Source organism: Myripristis murdjan, chromosome 19 (genome assembly GCF_902150065.1).
Source record: "Myripristis murdjan chromosome 19, fMyrMur1.1, whole genome shotgun sequence".
NCBI lineage: Eukaryota > Metazoa > Chordata > Actinopteri > Holocentriformes > Holocentridae > Myripristis > Myripristis murdjan.
In genome coordinates, this window is record NC_043998.1 from 12,643,078 (window position 1) to 12,659,789 (window position 16,712).

Sequence of the window (16,712 nt, forward strand, 5' to 3'; positions counted from 1 at the left end):
CGGGTCAATGATTTTACTTGAGAGTTGGACCTTCCCTCCTATCAAACCTCTTTATCCACCAGCGTTTGAGCAGCCCAAGCCCCCTGTTGCAGGTGCCGGTGCTGAAGCTGGGCACCGCTTCCCAAAGTGTTATCGTTTCAAACTCTCCACTCGGCGAGATCTCGGGTCCCTCGGCAATCGCGGCCTTGTAGGCGCAGTGCATCAGGTCGCTGTGTATCGGGTTGCATTTGAAAAGCAGATGGACTTTTCTGGATCTGTTCCAGCAGTGAGGGCCCCTGCTTCTCCATGAGTGTGTGTATGTGTGTGTGTGTGTGTGTTAAAGGTGAGTGTCTGCAGTGAGCCTCATTCTCCCATCAGCAAGGATAAAGATGTGATTACCCCAGGCTACTCCTGTCCACTCTCATCAATGTATAGGTTTCCAGCCTCACACACACTTGTGCGCACACACACAAACGTGCACGTACACACCTTCTTCACGTCCTATCCAGCCTGTTTTTCACTAACTGAGGCTGTGATTGGTGTAGTGGAACAGTAAAAGACCAGCTATTGCAAGGGAAGGATGATGCACATGCACAACACACACAGGCACACACACACACACACACACACACACACACACACACACACACACACATTTACCAAGCTACACACAGCTGAGACTGTTTGGGATGATGATAACTGAGTCAGACACCGTCCAGATCCACAAACAGGAAGTGAGGCACACAGTAAAACAGGAAGTGAGGTCAGGGGTCATTCAGGGCCTGGGCCCTGCAGCTGATTGGCTGGCTGTCAGGTTGGAAAAAGGATAGCACAGGGAGCAGCATGTGGACCAGCAGGCTGACAATTGATACTGTGCACAACTGCAGTCACAGTTTCACTAATTCCAGGTTCACTAAGTTGTTAAGATTTGCTCAGTTTTTGCTCAGTTCAAATTAATTCTTTGGTTTTTTTGGCTGCTGGGTAGACCCCAGAATTAATTTGAAGACATTACTTTGGGTGCTGCTGACTTCCCTTGAGCATTTGTCATTATTTTTGACACTTTACAGACTAAATGATTAATTGAGTAACCGAAAAAATAATCAATAGATTAATCGGCACTGAAAATAATTAGTTGCATCCCTAAATTAAACAAGACCAGCACTGTCAGATGCAGAGTCACATTTTCCACCTAAAATTAACCGATGTTTTGAAGCTATGTATTTATTATCCAATTTAAATATAGCAGCAACTGTAACCAATAACTAAAGGGGGAATAGCTGACTTTTATCAATCTCTGTCATTGACCAAGGAATAGCAGCAAAACATCGACAGATGTTTGGCACAGCTTATGGAAAATGTGACTTTTAATGTGTGTTTCTGAAACACCGAGTATGGGCCAGATAGTGACTTTGTGAAAACCAAAAATGTCAGCCGCTGGCAGAGAAAGTGTTGAGTCATTGGTATTGATTAAAAACTGACATTGTTAAAAATAGTGCCTCGGATAGGGGACTTCTACAGCAGGAGTCCTTTTGGACTTCCTCTCGGAAATTGAGTCCCTGTGGGTTTAATGTAGAGTATAAGATAGGAATTTAATTACATTGCGGACATTAAATTATGTGCTGTGCCATGTGTGATTCTGTTTTCTACTTTTTAATATAAGAAGAAAAAATATTTTTGTATATTATTTGTGTGTAATGAAAATAACACTGTGGGTTTGGTTGTATTAAACTTGACAGGAGTTGAAGATGGTGGAGAATAGGATTATATGTCCAATAAAACAACATGTGGAGTATTTAAGGAGGAGTTTAATGATTCACTCAATTCACAATTTGAACTGATGCATGATACAAGGTTGACAATTTGATATTCTCACAATATTTTCAGCAAAATTTCATTTTAAACAAATGCTCCCCTGCTGAGGAGAACTGAACACTTGAACAGAGGTATAAAATAGTAAGCAAAATGTGTTTAACCACACCTAAAGAAATATCTTAAATCACATAAACAATACAAAATCACGAGGATGGGGCATCTGCAGTCTCCAGCCTTAATCTTTTTGTCTCACTTTATTTTCCTCCCATTTGGCTTTTTTCATTTCTTACCACTGATCTACAATATTTTATTACAGACCTATAATATGTTTTATTATAGATCAGTGTTTCTAACAGTGGAGTCAAGTCAAGTCAATCCCACTGAATACTGTAAAACTTCAATCAAAAACCCAGTCAGTTACATCTAAACAGTCGTGAGGCATCAGGCTATTAAACCAACCTATTTTAACCATCACTTGTTGAAAGATTATGTCGGCCTCTGACACTTTTTACTGTGTTTTTCACCCGCATGAACTGGGTAGCTGTCCCCATCCTGCCTGCGGTTGCTGCTGTGGTGTTACAGCCGCTGTGAGGAGACTGGTTTCCCATCACGTTCTGCTCGGGGACAGCGGTGGTGCTCTGGTTAAGTTACCTGTATGTTGTTTGTGTGCACAGCAGGCACTCAGGGTAGATGCTTTATTCTCCCCAGATAGTGATCAGGGCTTGCACCCGGTAGTACAGCTTGCTATTTTGTCATTTTTTAATTTTGTATGATGATTTAATAAGGTATTGTGACATGACTTAATGTTACACTCCTATAAATTAGTAATTACGTTCCTCTGTCCCATCCTGATAAAGACCCTGTCTAGCTGAAAACGTTTAACAGGGCAGAGCTGTGGAGCTGATTTTTGCAGTTAGACAGGCCGGCCTAGGCCTACTGCAGGCTCCATCTCACTGTGTGTGTATTCTCTTTACCTAACTTGATTTGCATAGGTACCCCTTGGCACTGCAGTTAGCTTTGCATTTCTGTTGGTTGTCCCTTTCTCAACTCTCTCTGTCATATAGACTTTCTCAAAATGAAACCCGTGTGATGCTAAAATAGCTAATTTTTCACACCTCATGATGTAAAGTTGAGGTTACACACCAATGCATGTGAGCGACATCTGCCAGCGCAAATGTATTACAAACACTGTGTGTGAATGCTCTAATTCAGTATTTGCTATGTGATTTTTATTTACCTGCCTCTGTATTCATCAATGACATGTTTCAGTAGCATTGAATCGGGATTTGCACAGTGGCCAGTTGGAAGAAACAGTCAAACAGTGTGCGGGGAGTGCAAATGAAGCTCATCTTTGTACGCAATGAGAGATGGCATTATTTTTAGAAAAACGTCGTATTAATATCTCTTTGTCGTCTGAGGATCCTCAGGATCTTGAGGATAAATTAGTGTGAAATCCATTTGCTGCTCAGAAAACAGCACGAAGGCCACTTAAGCCTGGAAGGAGGGGATTTTTTTGAAGGGTATCATGACCATTCCAGAGAGCAGCCACTGCCATGGCTGTCAGCAGAGCTTTGCCCTGATATAACTTGCAGTTTTTTTGGTTAACTGAAGTAAAGAAACTTTCTTCCCCGCTGTGACAAGTGCCTAGTGAAGTGAAATAGACCAAAACAGACCACAATTTTAAATGTCATTGGTTTCTCTTGAACATGCAGTCGGAAAACCCTGGCTTGGTTTGCAGCACTATATTTTATGGGGGCTGGAGAGATAGCCAGGACGGGCTAAAAAGAGCTAGCCTCTGTTTTAAACTCACTTAAAGAGTGCTTTTGACATGAGCCAATTTTCCATTCAAAAATTGTTGACCATGAATATGCAGTTTGGCATTTCTCTTGAATCTGTGAAATCCAGCAAAGCGTCTTTTAGCATGTCCTTTTGCAGACCACCAGCCTGTAATTTTCACCCTGTTGTTTTTGGTAAAACCGATCCCACAGTACTTTTTCCATGCTCTCTGCCTCACACATGTAGCGTTTATCAGGGCTCCTAACTGCCATGTGACTGTTTCAATTTGAGTCTGCAAACAGACATGTTAGTAAACACTGCCGATGTTTTAGCAACATGCATAAACAGAACAGGATTTTGTGCAGCTATACACACATACAGACACACACACACACACACACACACTTGCACAGGATCCAAACCAGCATTGTTAGGTCCATGTCTGAGGCAGCTATTCATCTGTGCCGTGCTGGCCTAGCTATCTTTCGATGACAAGAAGACACGCCACTTTAGATTTGTCGCCATCTTGGCAAAGAAGGCGCCTCTGTGTCCCCCTTTGTGTGTATCAGGCTGAGGGGGATTTCAGGCTGCCACCTGATTCACATTGCTGTAATTGAGTTGTAGCCATGAGCAGCACTGTGCCTGCCGAGGCCTTAGGTAATTCACACACCACAAAAGCACTGTTTTACTCCACTTTTCACATGATGTCTGGCGCAAAAATGTAGCGTGTGAGAAAGCCCAATTTATTGGAAGGGGTGGGAGAGTTACCAAGTGAGTGAGGGTGAAAGAAGGAAAAAGAGAGTAAGAGTGGAGTGAAGCAGTTGCCGCTGCTGTGGCAGAGAGGCTAGAGAGCCACTGACTCTGCAGCACGTGGATAAGGACCACAAAGCTCTTAGTTTCAAATATCTTTCTCTCTCTCACTCTCACTCTCTCTCTTTCTCTCTCTCCCTCTCTCTCTCCTCAGAGCTTAGGAGCTGCAATCGATTGAAGGGGAGATTTCCTCGGCCAAGGACGGGGAGATTGACGTTTTTGGGGTAAGCCCGAATTTGTCGCTCCTGTCAAAACTCTGGGTAATTGGAGTTCTCCACACTGCACACTTGTGTCTGCGGGTACCAAATGCCAGCTTGCTCTCTGGGCAAAAGGGATTGTTTGTCATCACGTGCCTCTCTGGTTGCCTTTTCAGTTTCTGTGGTCTCTAGTGAAAGTTCAGCTCAGTACAGAGCCTGCTGTCTGTATTTCCCCCTGTCACATCGCCTACCTTTCACTGTCATTGTGAAGGTCACTTTTTTGTCACCGTTGTTGCACCACTGAATGTCTTTTCAGAGCCGCAGAAACATTTTCACACATGGCCACACCTGCACACGCATACATTTACTATGTACAATTTACAAGCAGTATCTGGTGGCCTGCATGCTGCCAGCGCGAGGATCAAGTCTAATCCTCGTTCTCTTGCATCAGAGCTGGAACTGCCAGCAGGGAAATCTGCTCTGTCATGTTAAAGTGACAAAGACAAAGCAAAAACAGCCATTTATCATCACAGGCTGTCCTTGAAAAACCTCTAGTCTTAGTGGGACTAAACTCCGGGATAGATTATCACATTCAAACACAGCAGAAATAAACTTTTATTGCACATCCTGCAAACATTGTGGCTGCAGCAACAACAATGAAATAGCATTCTTTGCATTTGTTCCTTTTTCTTCCATTTCTTGCTGTTTCAATTGAACCAAAATAATTACTAAGTACAGCAGCTGATTTCTGTGGAGTTGTTTGTACATTGAAGGAGGCGGGGCCAAATAGGTTGGTTGTTTCCTCAGCCTCAGCCAACCAAATAACGGAGTTCCTGGCAGGGTTGGGAATTAAAGGGGGCTCAGGGAAACATGCCCATAAAAAGTAAAATTGCACTTGGAAATAGGATGACGGGAGCAGTTAAATGTGCCTGTAAAATAAACAGTCTAATTTCTTTATTCTGGTCTGTTTAAGCATGTCCTCTGGATTGTTTTGCATTGGCATTTGTAAAGTGGCTGGGACAACTAGGTTTCTGTACTTAATTACTTTTGCCACCTGTTTCCCTGCATGTGTTGTTGTATTAGCCAGCTGACCAGCAACATTGAGATCTGACATGCAGCATTTTTTAAGTCTAACAGTACCACCTTAGTCACAATTAGAATTGGATCCAAATGAAACCAAAACGGTCTTGGATCCTCTACTAGTCTGCCCTGGGCTTAAGAGGGCTGTCAAAGATTTTGTAATTGAGTGCTGGAGGATGGACGGATTAGTGACATGTTGCCCTGGAAGATATCCAAAATTCCCCCAAAATGCATTTCACAAGGGCATTTTCCCCACCTGGTTGCATCTGCTGGGTGATCTGTTCCCCTACATGACTGCCTCACACATTCTCCCCCCAAGAAAGGGCAAATGGGATGGGATAGATACCAAGAGGCTAGCCATAAGCAGAAAGATGCCAGCTTCCTCTACCAACCTCCTCCCTCACTGGCGGCTCCCACCAGAAAGGGTTGTATGTGTGTGTTTGTGTTTTTGGGCACACACACCCACCCACAGAGGACATCCATGTGTTCTAACTGTGGATGACAAGCGGTCTGGCAGACTTTCCCCTATTAGCTACCAGATTGACATATGGTTGGCGTGATGGGCGAGGCTAAGGCTGGCACATGGGTTTCCTCTGCATACACCTCTGCCTCCGTGTCTCTTCCAGCATCCGCCCTCACTGCTTGTCTTGTTTATATCCCGAGAGTTGTCCCAGTGAGTTCCTTGACTTTTTGTGATCTGGGAAACTGGAGACGCAGAAAGCCGTGCAGGAATCGGTGTACGTCAGTTTTTGCCTCAGTCTCACTCTCCCTTCAGTTGTTTACATGGAACGAAACCTCAGCCACTTCATCTGCTCATGATGAAGCGATGAACGTTGGGAAATCATGTACTTATTCCATTAGCTCCTACATTTTTTTGATCACCATATTTCATTTTGTGATCTGGGGGAAGGCACATGCAGTACTTGTATGCAATAACAGTCAGTGCCAGCTTCTCTCTCACTTTCTCTCTCTCCCTCCCTCTTTCTCTTGCTCTCTATCCTCTCTCTGTCTCTTTCTCGCTCTCTCTTGGTTAGACGTTTTGGAGTTTTCGCCTCCACTTAAAGGGGCATTTAACCCCTCCCTTCCCTGTCATAATTTAGATCGAGTCTCATAAGAGGTTTGGGAAGCAGCCCCAGCTGTTGATGTGGAACACATGCCTTTAATGATTCACACTCTGTATGCGGTAGGTCGGCAGTGGCTGCCGAGCCTGCTGCCTTTCCCTCTGCTCCATCTAGAATGGGACTCCTGTGTTTTTTTTTGTGTTTTTGTACTTTGTTTCGCACATGGAAACTTCGGGGAGGCTGTTGTTGCCGTGTAATGGCACTCTTTACACCCCTCCCTCCCCCCAAAAAAGTTGGATGGAGTGGAATAATTTGCATTTGACACCTTTGTTGTTAAAGTAGACTGAACCACGTTTTTTTCCTTGCCACCCTGTTAGGCCAGCTTTTACTACTTTCGCAGATGCTCCTTTTTAACTCATAACTAACTCCTTTTTCCCTCTTAGATTAATACTGTCCTACTTACTTGCGTTGCTGTGCCAATTTCTTTGAAACTCTAATGAATGTTTAGCTATTCAGGGTCTTGTGAAAGTCACCAAAATGCCTCAGGTGCATTTTTGTTCTTTCATGGTGATAAAATTGACTTTCATGTCCGCAGCCTTGTGTTTCTATACTATACAATGCCATACTTTCAGTCTATTTTGATAGTCAGATATACTCAGACCTGCAAATTTTGACTTCTTTAGTTGAATGAACTCTTTCACTCTCAAAGTGAGTTGATCTGTTTTGATGTTGAGCTCATTTATTGTAAGACATTTGAATAGGAAGGTATTGTGTGGCATTATACTTCCTCAGAATCAGCAGAATAGCAGAAGTATGCCCTGCAGAAGTGTGCTGTCAGTGCAGCTACTCTAAATTAATTTTAGTTTTCAGTAGTGAGTTTGCCTTCCTCCCACTGTGCAGTCTTTCAGGTGGTAAAGTGAAAAGATGGAGAAATGTGACAAGACAGCGTGGACGTCATTCGGGCCATTGGAGTCTGTGTGCGTTGCCCTTTTCCCAGTGCAGTCGTCCTTTGATTGGGTTGTGTAAAAGGGGGTTTTCTCGCTATACAGGCAAATGGCAGCAATATGTGCCAACACGTGACAGGGAGCAGGCTCTGTCCCGCCATCAAAGCTGACATAAATTGCTTCCTGTTTTTGCTTTCGCCCCCTCCCCCAACCCTCCCGCCCCCTAACCCATGGGCCTGACATCTTTCCATCCACGCTTCCATCTTTTGTTCTTCCCTTTCTCGGTCTCTCCCTCTCTCTCTCTTCCTCTGTCTCGCCATCCTGGGTCCCACGCCCCTTCCTGTGGCCTCATCTGACCTCGCCTTCCTCCACTCACACGCACATCCCTCTATCTCTTAACCACACACGCTGACTGGACACTCACACTTTACACGCACATGGTATGAAGACAAATGGCACATGTCCCTGACACACAGGCCGCTGTGGTTTCTCTGCTCTGGGTCAGTGTTACTGTTTAGGAAGTGAGTGGCTCTTTCCTTACAGCACAAAGACAGCCTAGCGGGTGGCTACAACACTCTCGGGAGAGACAAACACACTCATTGACCTTGCCTGACAGAAGGGCTGCTCATATACAGCGGATGATTCATGAAATAACACGTATGGGCTTGGCTGCAGCATTGAATTAACGTGTAGAAGCAGGGAACGCAGCCCTGTGTTTCACTGTAGTGATGTACTTATGGTTTCAGTGGCAGCACTGGCTTGTATTTTTGTTATAATTGGAGGAACTACATGCAGGCATTGTTGGAGTGCACAGTCAAAATGCTGAGCTCTTTTGCATTACTAGGAGAGTGGTTTCGAAGGCCTTTTCCCACAAGTGCTTAACTTAATGCCCGTATATTTACCAATCAGTGGTTTACTGTGTAGTTATGTGGTGGTGCTAAGTTTTTACAATACCCTTTTAATCCACAGCACAAATCAAGTGCTACTCCTGGAGTGCTGCTTTAATGACTGTACGGCTTTGTGCCATTTTATATATTTATGTAATTGGTGTTAAACTGTTTAGGGTGACAAATTAAGCTTGTTTTGTGAAGTTCAGTGCTCTCATGGCTGGTTTTAGTGCAACAGGGTGGGTGGTAAAAACGTAGTCTGTGTGTGTGCGTGTGAGTGTTGAATTTGATGAAGAGACCTCCCCTGACTGGAGCGTTTCTACAAAGCAGCACACGATACTGTATGCAGAAAAGCCCCAGCCACTCTAGGCGAGAGGGCGTAGCTAGCAGTGCTGAGCAGTCTGCAGTTCCTCTTTGGGGCGCCTCCTGACAGGAACTTGGCAGCGGGGAAACATAAACAAATTCCCTGTGGTGGGCTGGCAGGCTGGGCGGCACGGCTCCCCCCTGTTACCATACATGCACAGCATAGCGCAGCTCGGCTCAGTCTAGCCCGGCTCAGCTCAGCACCCGCAAGCTGTGAGGAGTCAATCTTAAAGGGACAGGTGCCGCCTTGGCTACTTAAAGGGGCACCAACTCGCTCCAAAGACTGAATGTGTTTTTCCTCTAGTCCTCGCAATTCCTCGCGCTGACTTATTTGCTTTCTGCAGTATTGTTCCAGAGTGACAGTGATATGCGTTACTCCCCCGTGCACAGACCTCTTCAGGGGTTTCCATCAACACCATTCAAAAGCTGCTTGGTGGAGGGAAACTGCTGCCGGAGGCCCCAAAATGGCCGTTTCTGCTGAGACGGCAGGGAGGCGTAGTGCTCGGCAATGTAATGTTGGAGTCTGGGGAGATGGGCGGGAGGAAGTGTAGGCCCTGTAATCCAGTATGCAAGACAGACAGGGTGGAGGGGCTCAGCAGTCAAAACGCACACATGCTCATATATATAGTGTATCCACACATGGATAACACACACCCCAAACATGCATGCTTGCACACACGCTTGCATACACGTGCATGCACAGACAGAGACGCACAGGCCTGCACTCTTCCCTCTTTCTCTCTCTCTCTCAAACACAGTGGTGTATTGTGCAGGCTGACCTGATCTCTGTCCAAAGGCGAAAAGAACCCAGATTGCCGAAACAGAGGGCTCACTACTAAAAGGGCGGCCAGGCGGTAGTTGTTATAGCCTGCTACGGCCTTCCAAACCAACAGGGACTGCTTGCTGAGCCCAGAAACTCTGTCTTTGTGTGTGTGTGCATGCGTGCGACTGCCCATTTCTTTTTGATCAGCCACAGAAGGGCTTTTTGGACGGCAGTTGCAGGGGCTGACTTGGCACCTCTGCGCAATTTCATATGCACTGGTAAAGGCATTTGCCTGGCTTTTAATAGTCCGTCGTCCACAACATCATCCAAACGCACTATTTTCATCCGTCTTCTAATGGTGGTGCTGGTAAAAGATGGGCTGCAGAAGAGAGGAGGATGAGGAGGAGGAGAGAAGAGAAAAATTTAATGTGGTGTTACATCTCTAGGAGTCACTTTTTTCCCCTTTTATTTTCCTGGAGAGGTGGTAGACGCAAGAGGCAGCTCAGAGTCTGCTTCATTTGGTTTCAGTCGCCTGTGTCTGGAAAGTGCCAGGGCTGGCCTTTTGTAAAAGGCTGGCTGGTGTGTCTGTGAGAGAGAGAGAGAGAGTGAGAGACAGAGACAGAGAGAGAGAATGTACCTGTATGTGGATTGTTAAGTATCTATTTGTGTGCATATATATGAAGAGTTTGATTCCAAGATGAGATATCAACCATTTGGAAAATAGTGAAAACAATTGGCAGCACAAAAACAAATGATTTTTCTACAGAACAATAGGTAACTCCTTGGTGACTCCTTGGTGACTTCTAGGTAGGTCGTACCACTTTACACACTTAATCTTCTGTAGGTACATTTCCTCTATGTCTTGAATGATGATTTTTTTTTCTCAAACAAATCAATGTGCAAACGAGCTAATGTAAACACAGCATAGGCTTAGTTAAATCCATAGCGCTTTTGTCAGTCTACATGTTAAGTTTGTTACACCCATATTGACCCTTCATTACTTTGCCTTTCCCAGAAGACATTGCAGCCTTGAAATTGTGTTGAACCGTGAGCAAATGTCTCTGCGAAATCATCATAGACACCTCAAGATCATGTAAAATGGGAAGTGGTGAGGTTATGTCATTGCCAGACATTTTGTGGAAGTAACGATGTTGGCGTCTCCCCAGCTCTGTCTGTGTGTGTGTGTGTGTGTGTGTGTGTGTGTGTGTGTGTGTGTGTGTGTGTGACAAGGAGAATAGAACAGTCAGTGCTCGCTCTCTCTCTCTCTGTGAGGTGGAGAAGGGTGGAGGGAGGCGAGGAGGACGAGGAGGGCGTGACAGAGAGTCTTAGGATCAAGCTGTTCCACTGACAGAGCACAGCACTGGCAGCGCTGGTGACAGCGCAGTGCACAGGAGGAAGGCGGGCACACAGAGATGGTTGAGAAAAGGGGGAGGAGAAAATAGACAAGAGGAGAAGATTTTAGGGAGACACGGGAAGATTGTAAATGAGGAAGATGGGAGAGAGGGGAAGGAGGAAGACAAGGCTTTGCGCTACTGGTGTGGTGGCAGGTCTCTTGGGATGCTATTAGCTTGTGTGTGTGTGTGTGTGTGTGTGTGTTTGTGCATGCCCTCCATTTAAGTCTTCTACGTGTGTGTGTACAAGTCCATGTCTCGTTTATGTGTCTGCAGTACTCATGTAGAGTAAAACCTCCTGCCGATCAGGCAGAGCTGACAACTTTGAGGGCCCTCCACCCCCTCCCCTCCTATCTCCCCCTCTCCCCCTCTCCCAGTTCCCAGTGGGCACATCTCTGTAATGGCCACCTATCGATCCTGAAGCCTCCTTGTCCACACTCAATGCCTATTGATCGGCACCTCGCAAAGAGTCTCAGAGGGCTACTTCACATCCTGTGGCTGTGGGTTGGTCTGTGTGTGGTGTGTGCATGTGTGTGTAAAACAGTGCTTGTTTATATTTTAGACATGTATTATGTTGTGCAAATGTATGTCCACATGCCTGGATGTTTATACATGTGTATACATCTTTGTTAATGGCGCAATATGGATCTCCATACCTTTCAAACAACCCTCCCATACCCTATTAATGAAACCTTGAGAGCTTAAGTGAAATGGTCCCATCGCACCTTGGAGCGAAGGTCTTGCTCTGATCAAACCATGAAAGATGCAGGCCTCCATGTCCGAAACCTTGCAGCATAAAGACATTGACGTCCGATATAAAAAGAGCCTCGCTCAACCACTTTGCAGTCTCCCAGAAGAAAGACAAGACAGAGAAAAACTCCCTCGCTTCCCATGTCGAGGAAAAAAAACCTGATTAATCAATCGAGCCACATGAAAACTTTGCTTGTTATTGTTGCTGCTTGATTTATTGAAGGCTTGGATCTGGGTCAAGTACCCCCCCACTCTCCTCTCTCTCCCCTTCTTTCTTTCCCTCTCTGCCTTTTTTCCCCCCTAAGCAAGGGCCCACCCCCCACGTCTCTTCCCTTTGTCTCTCATCTGGTTTTCTGTTTTTGTTAAAGGACAGTTGATTAATGGTGCCACAGACAAAGCCTGCAGTCTGCTCTCAGCCCGGGCCCAGATAGGGCTCCACTCTAGGTAAACCAAAACACATGTGCTCTGGACAGCCACTGGGAACCCCCGAGGAGAGAGAGCGAAAGAGAGAGAAAAAATTGATGACAGTAGGCCCTGATGTATTATATACATTTATGTAGGGCCCTTCCTGCACTGGAAAATGCACAGAAAAGAAATAGAGGAGGAATGAGGGAGTTGTATATAAATGTGTGCAGAGCCAGGGTCGCACACTCAGGGTGTGGCCTTCAAACAGTTTAAGGAAAACATAACAAAGGTTTAGTCGCACGGTGTATCCTCCATGTGTTTATTACAGAATAAAGTTATCATTTCACGTCGGCTCGTTTTCACCTCTCGCTGAGCAATGGCACTTATTTACTGATTTTAACGTTGCAAAAGAGACATTTCAACACCTGAGCGTTTCTTGCCTGCAGGCTCCCCAGGAATGATTCCTGTGTCAGTAAGAGTCTTGTAAAAGAGAATTGCCCTATTGAATGATAAGCAGCATATTCCTGTGACTGTGTCGAGAGCTTTATTGTCAACTGTCTTCGTAATGGCAGGGCTTGACACTCTGTCATACTTTATCGCTACACATTTGTGTGTATGTGTGTGTTTATGTATGTTCGTAGCGCTGACATGTTCTAATTGGCTCTGCTCTTTGCCTAAAGTGAACGTGTCTTCTCAAGATTTATTTCCCAGAAGGTATAATGGCTAATACCAATCATTTGCTATGTTACAGCCTATGGCAGTAACCTACTGAACCATTTCACACTGCTTCAGTTCAGAGGAAATCTGCTTGCTGGAAAATATGGAATAATGATTGAGTGATAGTGTATGCTGCACTGTCCTCTATGTTGTCCCTTCACAGAACAGAAGAGCCCCTTTTACATAAAGATAAAATTTAAGCTGTCCTCTTAATACTGTAACTCTGTTTGCAGAGGCACTATACTGATGCCAGCCTTCATGCAACAGTGCATTTGGTGTTGTTTAACCATTTTTATGTATTGATCATTTTATGAATATTCTTTTAGGATTAAATAAATAACTTGTTTATGCAAGCACTAACGTCACCCGGACAAATTCCAGACATTTATTGCTCTTGGCAGTTTGATTTATTCTGATTGCTTTATGCTGTACATCACTGTAATGGGTACCACTAATTAACCTCAGCTTTTCCCGTGACTTTTACAGTAATAGTAATCAGACAAGGAATAGCTATTATGACGTGGCCAGGGCTTGTCATTCAAACTGTGTTTATTTCTTATGTTGTCAACAACTTTTTAATTCACATGGAAATTCGTTGTTCTCCCTCTCAGCCTGCTTGCTCTCTGTGTTACATAGTGTGTCACTGTCCAACTTATGTATGCCAGTGAAAGCACTGATTGACTCTTGGTTGGGAAGTGGAGAACCGGGAGCAGTCCATCCGGTCAGGAAGGTCACTTTGCAGCAGCACCACCAGCACAGTGTGAAATTGTGTACACCCAGGACAGGCACAGGCTGTCCCGAGGAGTCCGCTACCACCACCCTGTCTCAGTCAGACAATATATGCCTGCTAGCTTCCTGTCCTCCCCAGCGTGCCCTGCTGAACATGTTTCTGGTAGATGACTCCAAAGTCTACTTCAGGGTCTGTCAGGGATCAGCAGTGTTGCGTGGGTAGCCAGAGGATGAGCAGAGGCGGTGGCTGTAGCTGGGAATCTGAACTGTGACCCTTGAAGAGAACCCTCCTTCCTAACAGCTGATTGGGTGAGGATGCACAGAGCCCTGGGAGAGGACAGCTCAACAATGCATGATTGCCCCTTATTGGTGCCAGCAACCTCATCCTATTCTTCTTGCTCCCGCTACTCCCATCAACACTTCTCACCACACTCACCTCTGTTTCTCAGTCTGCTCCTACATCTTCGCAAGTTCCTGCCCCCTGCCCTTTTGTGTTGTTTTGGGATTCATAATGAGTCTTTCAGAAGCCAGCATAGGAATGCTGGTTGGCAACCCAAGAACTTCCAGTACAGCTGTCCCTTGAATAATTTTGTGCAGGTGGTTTGGTTTCAGTTGCATAAGTCTCCTCTCCTGGTCCAGCAGGGTTGTACAGTATATCTGTTTGTATACAAAGAGGGTCTGCATTAGGCTCTATGAAATTTGGGCCTCTCACAGTCCATCCACACCTGGTTTGAGCATTGTTTGAGGCATTTTAGGTGTTGGAGAGGTGTTTGTGCATGGTGATATCCACGAATATCCTGTTGCATACTGGGGGAAATCCAATGCCAAAGGAAAAAAAAAAAAAAAAAATGCAGTAAAAGCTGTGGTTCGCTCCTGCCTCTCAAATACCCTAATATTAGGCACAGATTGGCCTGATTTCAAAAAGTTGATGAGAGAATGCATATGGGACCATTCACAATAGGCAGGGTGGTGTATGTTTTACTCAGGCCTCAGTGGGGATACTGTGTCCTCTGGGACTCACTATGAGCTGGGGATGAGACAGCATGCCTCCTCTCCCAAAAACAGCTATATTCCCAGAAGAGGTGCTGGCAGCCCCACCCTCTATTCCCACAGATGACTGTCCTCACAAACAGTCTTGAGGTCACACCTTGCAGTAAGGCCTTTGACAAATTTCTAAAAGTTATTAGCCGGTGCGCCCTGACATAGTTCAGACAAACCGATACTTGAGTTTGATAAGAGGCAGATTATACAGGGTTGTGATACTCAAACCATGTTTTTACCAAGCAGCTCATCATAACCTGATGGCAGATCACCTACACTTGCATTTACAGTTACATTCATTACTATATTTAAGAAAAAAAATCACTGAGGAAAAGTATATCTACTTTATTTATTCACCTGACATAATGAATTTTGTGAAGATGATAGTTAATCTTCTAACCTCTCTAATGTATTTCACTACACTCAGCCCTTTACCCTTAGTGCGGGTGGACGTGGTTGCTCTCAGGTGAATGAAAACAGCAGTGAGTTTGGATATGCTTGTTGATCATGCACTAGGATGCAGAGCTTAGCCCTATCTGCACTACTTATTTGTATGGACTTATCGATTTATCATTATGATACCATTAAAGTGCACATGTCTATTTTATTTTAACTGGTATTAGAATTATTTATGTTATACTGTAATGGGGCTTTCACATAGGACGTGGTTTGGGCGGCGCGCAGCGCTGGGTACAGCGCTGGGTGCCGCGCAGACTTGCGCAGAGTGGGCGCTGAGCACGGCGCTGAGTAGGGCGCACGCATGCGCGTTGTGCTCGTATTTGGCGATGGTTGCTATGCGACCGATACAGACGCTGAGAAGTAGTTTTCCGTTCCGGCACACTTTTTTTCTGGCGGACAGCACAGCAGCTTCGGATGCACCATGTACCTGTCACCAAGTCAAAGATCAGCTCTGGCAGCAGTTCTTCTGAGGAGGACGAGGTGGAGGAGAAGACGAGCAGCAGCAAGAACAGTTACCTGTTGTGTGTGTGACTTCACATGGGATTTTATAATAAATATATGACTATACAGCATTGTCTTTTCAAGAGTAGTGCATATCGCATGATGTCAATCATCTAGATTTCTAAATACATACACCTCCTGTCCGTTTAGAAAATAATTTGCTTCAGTTTACAACAGTATTGGTGTTTAATTGCAGAAAAAAGAAAAAAAAATCGGCTATTGTGGAAAGGAAAAACATCATATCACTGACAATTTTTAAACACACCTGGTACTCCTAAACTGTGGGATATTTCTCTCCATGCCTAGGCTTTTTTTTTTTGACAATATCACGGTATGCCCGCAGTCTATTGTCCCACAGCTCTGGACGCAGAGAGACAGCCACGATTCCACTATTCTCTCCTATTGGGTGCGCCGAGGTGACGTCACAGGGCGCAGCGCCCAAGTTGAAATTTTCCAACTTGGGCGCAGCGCCCTGACCCGCGGTACCGCGCTGTCCAGCGGCAGCGCTCTGCTCTGCGCTGCGCCCTCCTCGGCGCAGAGCAGAGCGCCGTGGCGCCCAGCGACCACATACACAATGAATGGCTACGCCGCCAAGGTCGGCGCTGAGCGCCCGCTATGTGAAAGCCCCTTAAGAGTTACCTGTAGCTATTCATTGATTATTCTGGTGACCCACGAACCTCAAGTAAATTTCCAATTTGGTCCACTTGCAGCTGAAGTTGAATATCCGTGGGCTAAGGTATTGAACCACATCATGACCCTTATCTGCTGATAGAGAGAAAGTGCTTGAACTGCTCTCCATTTTCAACTACAAATTACTCTGAAAGCTGCAAGGCCTGTTCATGGTCACATGGCTAGTGGCTGATGTCAGTTATAAGATAGCACAGTCTGACAGGGCAAGGCAACACAAATATGCCATCTCAATATCCATTACATTTTAAATGATGTTGTTCCTGTGTCTCTGGATTCTATTGGTGATCAATGGCCCGTTTACACTGCATGGTACCAGCTTGACTTGACTCTTCTCCACTCAACTCTTCTCACCTCTCT

General features: G+C 45.3%; 1 protein-coding gene across 1 annotated transcript in view; it reads left to right on the forward strand.

Annotated features, from left to right (window-relative positions):
• raraa (retinoic acid receptor, alpha a) overlaps window positions 1-16,712 on the forward strand; it is a 172,964-nt gene that overhangs the window by 15,324 nt on the left and 140,928 nt on the right. Inside the window, 1 exon segment of the mRNA XM_030077595.1 lies at window positions 4,532-4,601. The gene's annotated coding sequence lies outside the window, so the exon portion shown is untranslated.